This window comes from Pomacea canaliculata, linkage group LG1 (assembly GCF_003073045.1).
Source record: "Pomacea canaliculata isolate SZHN2017 linkage group LG1, ASM307304v1, whole genome shotgun sequence".
Classification (NCBI taxonomy): Eukaryota; Metazoa; Mollusca; class Gastropoda; order Architaenioglossa; family Ampullariidae; genus Pomacea; species Pomacea canaliculata.
Genome location: NC_037590.1, coordinates 41,525,958 through 41,534,733, shown reverse-complemented (window position 1 = coordinate 41,534,733; position 8,776 = coordinate 41,525,958).

Sequence of the window (8,776 nt, the reverse complement as noted above, 5' to 3'; positions counted from 1 at the left end):
CTAAGCAATCGTTTGTAGCCACGACATTGTTTAAGGAGTTAAAGGTCCGTTTTTGACTGACCTCGTTCTAGAAGTCAGCGCAGAAAATGTGTCTGCAAGCAGTCCAGAGACTGTATCCGTGATACATTGGTCAGTGCCAACATGTTCCGGTCGGCCCTCCACCTCCCACTGGCTTCGTTGTGGCTTCAAGATGGCGCTTGCTTGAATACGGGGAATTGTTCTCTAAGGAGAATACCTTTATTGCCAACCTCTTCAACTCCTACAAGCGCAGACAAGGAAGACAACCGTTCATGAAAGCAGTATTTAGACAGATAAACGGAAGAAAAAAAAAATGTAATGATGCATGTCTCCACGAACAACCCAGACAACTCTTCGTGTGTGTGTGTCGTACCCCCTCTAGCGGCAGGTCTTGCTGCGCGGGCCTGATGCGCGGACGTGGCGGGTTAATTCAATAAGATGGCGAGATGCAGCTCTAGTCGTGGCGGCCATTGATCACAGCAACGACATTGTAGCGGCCGTTGTCTTTATCTTCCTGCTTGTAGGCACATGAAGCTCCAAACGGTTCGGTAATGCTTCAACAAACACTCCAGTCATGGCGCCAATTTCCTGTGACAGCGGTTTTACAACAGGCAGCTTTTGGTGGGGAAACCGACTGACTTCCGCCTGCGCGCGCATCACGAACCTGATATTGTGTGACTCTCCCTTTGATTATGGAGAGAGGGAAGGAGGCGGCGCAGGAGATTGGGGGGTGTTTTGCCGAGAAATTTAATCATACAATTTCCTGAACGTCAAATATCAGGATCGGAGCAAAATGTGGGTTTGACATTCATTTGGTGTTAATCAAACATAAATATTTCTTGATTTTTGTCGATTAAATCTGCCCCGGTTACCAGGGCAGTTCAGGGGCAGGCAACCGTACAGAAGGAGGTCGCAGTTGTGGTTCAGTGTTTTCAGAGAAAGCAGGCAAGCATGGTGCTGTTCTAACCTCAAACTGCGAGGCTCATGAGAAGATAGTTCCAGCCACAACATCGACGGCGTCTTCCCTGCCTCCTCCCAGATGCAAATTATCCGGTCGTTGAAAATGGAGGCGAACTTCCGGGAGCGTGCGTTGTGTTTCCCCAGCACCCAGATAACCTAGCTCTTTACTCGCCGGACACGTCCAGGTCCACACACTGCTTTCGCCAAGTAAATAGTTAAGCAACATACTTGATGCACATTGTTCGAGTCCCCGGCCTGGGGGAAAACAATGGGCTGTCGTCTTCTCCATAAAGCCTCTTCGTTGCAGAGGGAGGAAGAGAACGAGAGACAGCAACAGAAACTTGGAATAAGAACCGCAATCGCGTACAGCACTTCCGGTGTCTGAAGTGCTTATGCTGCAAACAGTGTTTTGCAAGAGGACAAGTTACCGACAAACACAGCAGGCCGCTTAGGAAAACATAATTTTTATTTTGTAATAAAGCCTTCTCGGAAACGCAGGATTCCGCTGCATCACTAACTTAATTTTAAGCAAAATGCAGGACATTCTTTGATTGCATTCTGTGAGTGTTTGTTTTGCTGCTAGCTTTCTGATAAAGAAGTTCTCTAGCAAACAGAGGGATGTTTTGAGTTTTGCAAGAGCTGTTTAGAATAATTACCTTACTTGGCTTGCTATATGCCTCTGCACAGGGAGGGAGAGAGGTGGACCTTTTACTTTATACGACAAACAAACCAAAAAGGAAAACAAACAAAACAGTAAAAAAAAGGGAGACATATCCTAAATACCATGCACTTTCCTCCGGGACTGCAGACGAGTGTTGGCATAACAAGGTGTCTGTTGTGTGCCAAACCGCTCTCGGTAGTGGGCGCAAAGAGTTCCTTTTGAACAGGGAGTCCGGGCAAAGCGCAGCCCGGTTTGATAACCAGAACATTTAAGGATGCTAGAAATATAGTTAAAACAGTCAAGGCTTTAGACAGGGATCGATCACAATAGCTCCAGCCACGACCTGGCCTTCTAATGGGGTGGGTGGCAAAGATGGGAGGTGGATGGAATAAAGAAAGTACAATGGTACTACTTTTTTAACTGGGTAGAATATTTGGAGAATGCTGGAGTGGGTTGGAGGCCGAGGACTGGTGGTATGTAGGTCCATGTTTTGAGGCTCAATTTGTTTCCACATACAGAAAAGGGGGAACTTTTTGGTTAAAGTGAGAAGACGAGGAAAGAAGAGATGGCTGGGCTTCGCCTTTAATAAACTGTGATCTGGACACGGTGAACCACTTATAGGCGGCGCGGCTGCCTATTCCACAAAGTTTTCCAGGCACAGGTGAAATTCGAAGTTGATTGTTGACCTTCTATGCACTAACAACCAGACTACGGGCCCTTAAAGGCCCTTCGAGCCCCTTCCATACTAATATTTCCCCGGGCTATGACTTCATAGTTTTATTGTCTTTGTTTTTCTGGAACACTGCTAGGTAGGTAGTGGTAGAAGGTGGGGAGAGTTCCAGCTGCAAGCTAAAGCAGGCCTCCAACCGGTGATAGTCTATTCATTGTTTGGACATTCCACAAAAATAAAAATAAATTCAAATATATTTCTTTCCTGGTTGGTTATTTACTTCTGTAATCTCTTTTCCTTAAAGTTGTTTCCCGGCATTCATGTGCTTTTTATATGATGGTCGAAGAATTGTTTCCCGTCTAGCTACTGTATCACCAATGAATGGAATACTAGCTAGTAAGAACAATTTTTGTCAGCTTGGGGCTTGAAAGTCTTTCCACTTGGACATGCTGAATGGTCTTTCGAAATACTGTTCTATCAAGTCTCCCTAAGAAAGAAAGTTTTAAAAAAATGAAGTGAGTACTGCAATACGAAGCATGCAACTCATTAAGCAATAAGTTTAACGTGCTCTAGTCAAGCTCAGAGCCTTCACTGAAAACTAAAAAGTTAAAGAAAAAAAAAATAGACGAAGCATGAATATGTTAAAAAACGGACTTCGTTTTCCATGCTTTTACGGCGCACATGCCACAAAAACTGTTTGACATCTTCTTACAGATGTTGCCTAGTTCCAGGCTTACATGTATTTCACATTAAGCTCACATTTTTTTCTAACAAAAAATTGCAACAAACTTTCCATTCCTTGCACAAGTTTGTTATAATTCTCATTCACCCACCCACCAACCCACCCACCCCTATGTTAACTTATCATCGCTTGAATCTCATCGACGTGGCAGTTAAAACACGATAAAAGCGGTTTACACCTTTTTTTCACTCCGTACGTACGTTGTGCAGATTGAAAAGTAAACAAATAAAATATCCTTCATCCCTGTCGGTACAGACAACATTGATTGAAATAATGATTGTTGATTCAGCACTTCTCACCAACAAGCTCTTGTGAGTCCCTGGCAATGCACAGTTTAACTAACTCTGATTTATCTCGCCCATCGCCAAGCAGGAGCCTAATCTTCGTCCTGGCTCTGGCGGGGCCTCGGCAAACATCAGCTGCCTCTTTGTCGTCGACATCGTGTGCCGGCCTCGGATTGCATTGACGATGTCGACGGTGTAGGAGGACTTAAAGGCAGTTAAATATTTGCCGATTGCACGGCGGCGAAGTGTCTTTTCGCCGGGGATCGAGAGGTGGATGCTAACAAAAGGTGGTGCACGGTGAGTACAGCTCACCCACGCGCAATGTCTCTCTTCAGGTTCCCTTAAGCTTGTTAGTGTTGATTGCTGATAGCCACAACTCTGTCGTGGGTTCTAGGGAATCCGACAGAACGCAGTGGTGTTGCTGTCGTTTGTTGTCAATAGAAGACAACACTTCTTTCTTTCTTCTGAATTCTGACTCCATCTCCACTGTGTGCACGTGCGCGTGTATTTGTGTGTGTGTGTGTGAGAGATATTATGTTAATACGCATCTTACCTATTTCATTTCCGTGATATACAGACATTTCAAACCCACACAAACTCATGTCATAAATTTCAAGCATTCATTTCTTGGACTCATGCGCTCACCCGCATTTTCAACCACCCAATCTCAAACGCAGTATCCAACACAGAGCAAACTCAAGTGAGAAAGTGAATCCACCCTACAGAGGATAGCATGACATGCAGGTAGCCTCCTCCCCAGCCCCTGGGATCCGGCAGCACGCCAATATTCCGCTTACCTCCCCTGCTTCTCCAAGATGGCCGGCGATTAGCGGAGCGTTGACCTGCGTAATCGTTGATCAGCAGTTAGTGTTGTCGCTAAGCGAATTCGGCGCTGGATTGCTGTGTCCTGGTGTTTGTACACTGGAATCAATTACATCTACTTTTCCGTCGGCCATCACCAGAGGGCGCCCGCTGCGTAGCGCTGGCCATTGATTGGTTGAAGACGTGCCCTGCTGATCAATGGGAGGAACGGTCGGCTTGTTTGCGCGCTGATTCAACGCTTGATATCATTTAATTAGGCGGGATATTGCAAACTAACAGTTTTGCAGGCCGTGTGACCTGGAGAGCTGCTCGTTGAGTTTGTTGGCTGGGGGTGGGGTTGGGGAAGGGGTGGACTGGGGGAAGTAGATGCATTGCGCCTGGGAGAAAGTCAAGTCTGGAAAATTTTTGAATAAAAGAAGTCCGTTTGGGGAGATAAGGGTGGGTGGGTGTGTGTGAGAAGGCTGGGGAAGTGGGGGAGGGGATGGAGAGGAGGAAATGCTCGTCGGGTCGTGACTGCGATGGACGGGACTGGCGTGACATGGAGGCTGTGTGATGAAGTGAAACTGATCGGCTTTGAGTTTCGGGGGACGTTGCTGACGCCGGTATCGCCGGGTACTGAACTACAATGGGAATCAATAGAGCTGCAAGCACCATCAGCAGTGGTGGTGTGCGTTGTCCACATCAATGTGTCGGCAAAAATATCTGTCCATCTATCTATCTCTTAAGAAATGTTCAAGAAGCTGGAAAGTGTTTTAGAGTGTTAAAGCATCCAGGTGATATGTCCAGCCGAATACTAACTAAATGGGAAGAAATCCAAACTATCATGAGGGTCCATCTGTTCAGGTTTAATAAGGTTAAGTTATTTTGGTTTTGGGTTTTTCCAAGACTGTTGGCAATAATGGCGCAGTTTGTGCTATGTTCATTAATGACAAAAATAACTTCCTTTGTTTGGTTGCCATTAAATGTACGAACACTTGTCGAACAATATAGGGATAACTGTGACACAAAATGTAAAAATAACACGAAAAAGTGTATTGTTAAAAATAATGACAGACCTTGATTGATAGCAATATTTGAAATGCTTGGTAACAATCAAAACAAGCAATGAGTTGACAACAAAACCGGAAGAGGTCAAACCAGTAATTTGGGGTGATGGTCACATGCATGCATAATTCTTTGAAATCGTCCTCCATAAGTAGTTAGTGTCTGTCCTGCCAGCTCTACATACTAAGTAGTTACCGGCTGTCCGCTAACTCTTGGGATCTTTCTGTCCTGCAGCTAGCTGGCCATCATCCTCTGGATTGGGCCGGGGTCACAGCACGTTTGACCTCGAGTGAAGGGCTGCTTGAGTGAGCAGACGATGTCTGCTCTTGTTGACGATTAAACTGTTGTAGAACATTTCAAGGATGAAGAATTGGTTGTTATCTCTTAAGTGATTTATTTTCAATGAAAGTGCGACACGACCATTTATTCCTGCAGTTATGGGGAATTTTGAAAGAGTTTTCCACTTCCTGTGTGGCTACTCATTCAGAGAAGTTGTAAGGTGATTTGTGGAGTGTGGCGATGACATTTCAGAAGTCTTGAGTTATAGAAATGATTGAACAGAGGTATCGGGTATGATCCCATTGAACAGAAGGGAGTGGAACTGAGCAAATTGAGCCGAGGGGAGGGGGGCGTGGAGTTGTGAGTGCCGTTAATGAACTTCCTTTAATGAAGCCTTTAGGTCTCCCCACTCCTATAGAGGCCAGGGGCTTGTAAAGTCACATTTCTAACTTTAAGGCTATGTCCATTTTTCAGGAGACACATTAATTGAATGGAGCCTCCACTGCTCCCCCTCCCCACCCTAAATCAAATTTCTTTCTTTGCATATGTCTTGCTTAGTCAAACCCGTCGTTGCATTCATTTATTTCTTTGTTTTCCTTTTTCTTGCATTCCCTCTACAACTTTAATTACCTTTCTTTAGTTCTTGCCAGTCGACTTGTCGAGAAGTAGTGATGTATAAAGACAAGACACGACTCACTGCCGGAGCTATTTGGCCGGAAGCTACGGGTCTGTGTCACAGCTGTGTGGAAGGAAGAAAATAATGGGGGGATGGGGATGGGTCGGGTGGGGAGGAAAAGTCGCCCTCTGTACAGGCTCGTCCGCTGCCTCGCGATTCATAAATATGGCGGGCAGCGCGTCGCGGGACTCGACCTGCAGTAGCCCGCTGATCACGTGGGGGAAAACCTAATTACGCCCCGTGTTCATTGCATCAAAACAACTGCTGATTAATTCAAATTTAATTTCTCCCCTACTTTGTGCGCGGCGCGCGCTGCTCGGACCCCTGCGCGCCCGTCACTTGGATGTGCAGATAGGATCTTAAATGCTCGAGCAGGCGTGATCTCTGATAGCCAGCCTCCATTTCAATGGAAATGACGGCCATTTTCTTGCATTAGGTACCAAAGCTCGCTGCCACTTTGCATCACGCCTAATCCCGGGGATTCGCGCGTTGATTGGACGGGAAGGTCAGGGAGGATGGCCCTGGCGACATCGATGGACGCTGCCGCCAGAAGGCGCAGCGAATCTTTATCTGGCGACTGTAAGAAGAAGGTTTGGCACGCCAAAGCTCTCCCCGTGATGGCACTCTTTTATGGGGCGGCAGCTTTGATCTGGCGTGTCCCGTTTCGTCGGTCCCTATCATGATTTCGCTGACTCCTGATTTCTTCAGTGGTCTTAATTACCCACGAGAGTAATGTGGCATTTCCTCCCCCTCCACTACTTGTACATTCTGCGGTTTGATTTATTTGGATGATGGGTCTGAGGATGTGTAAGTGTGGGGTCCTTGTGTCGTGTGTGTATTGTGCAATTAAAATAAGCACTTCCGGTAGAGTTGTGAGCAATACGGGTTTACACCCGCTGACCTTTCCAGTCCTTTGACCATTTGCTAGAAGGGAGGGACAACGCGCTATTTCCAACGGCGAAACTGCCGTATAAACGGCAACCTTTTTGTGGATTCAATAAAACAGACAGCAATATCCAAACATCAACACCACAAAGGGATGGGAGATTACCATAAAGTGAAAAAACAACAACAACAAAAAAAAACAACAAAAACGAAATTAGTCTCCAAAACCAAACAATAGGGTGTTTACAGATCGCTTGTCACCGACTGAAACTCTAGTCTGTCAAGCCACTCACACTCACGCAGTTGCCTTGTGCGTTCTTTTCTTCGTTGTAAACAGAACAATTCAGGCCCTGTATCCCTTTCATTGTATTTTTTAAATATGGTAAAGTACTTAACAAAATGTAAAAGTATTATACTACAATAGTTGAAAAAAAAATTCTTAGTATGCATCCAGAAATTTACTAATTATTCAACAACTCTAATCATCAAATATTGAAAGTTTCATTTTCTCACTTTGGTTGTTGATAGAAGAATACCAGAGTTTATAGTCCGGCACAATCATTTTTTTAACCGTTCACACTTGATAATGTTCTTTTACAACAGCATTATGGTCAATGGAGTCTGATGTTGTCCTGATCCAAGTATACATAGATATTTTTTCTACAAGTTATCTTTTTTAAAAAAATCACTGCCGCCTCCTCTGGGGGAACAGAAGTTATACAAACTGTCGTTGCCTCTTGTTGACGAGCGGCCACAACTACACTGGGCCAAATACTCCAGGATAACAATAATTGAGCCTATAAAAGTTACAAAGAAAAACAACATAACTTAGACAAAAATACAACAAAAAATTCAAATGTTGCATAAATTCAAAGTACAAAATAAATGTGATTTTTGCATCTTCATTCCCTACACGTAGTGTCTTTGAATTTGCCGTGTGTCAATAGAAAGTGAAGCGTTGGCCGGCGACACTTAATTATGTTGTCTCCTCAGACTATTTAAAAAAAAACAACAACAAAAAAACAAAACAAACAAAAAACTCATTGAGCATGTACAGCTTGGCCACCCGCGCTGTGCTAACTAGTTAACCTTATGTCACCTCTCTGTGACATCTCCATCCTCTTTCAAAAAAAAATTTCCCCAAATCTTCACACTTTATGAATTCTCTACTTGTATTCTTTTTACAACAGAATGTTGTTATCTTATTTTCATAGAAACAAGTCAGTAGCTTGGACGGGTATTTTAATGAGTCGCACAGGTTGATTACACCCCGGTGTGGAAGTTCTTTGTGTTAACAAAATTTGACTAACCCTGCGCGTGCTCGCGTGCGCGATTGTGTTAGTGAGTGCGTGTGGGTCAGTGAGAAGTGTGCGAGGGTGGGGAAAAGAGTTGGATGAACAGAATGTGTCCGTTTGATAATTATGTGCTGGGTACATGCACGTGTGTGTCGCTTGTGTATGTTTTGTGATCGAATGATGGCTTATGTCTGTTTGCTTGGTTTCCATGGTCCCGTGTGCATGCAAGAGCCAGAGATGAGGGCGCGCGATAGCATACCATTCGTTTATTCATTCAGTTATTTACTTTTATTGTGCAACTGTAGCCTCCACCAGACACCCCAGCGACCAGCAAGGTCAAGATACTGAACACAACTGAACAACATATTCATCCGACTCCACCCGACCCCACCGGACCCAAACAGAATAGAATCAAACCGAACTAAATAAAAGCATAAGAC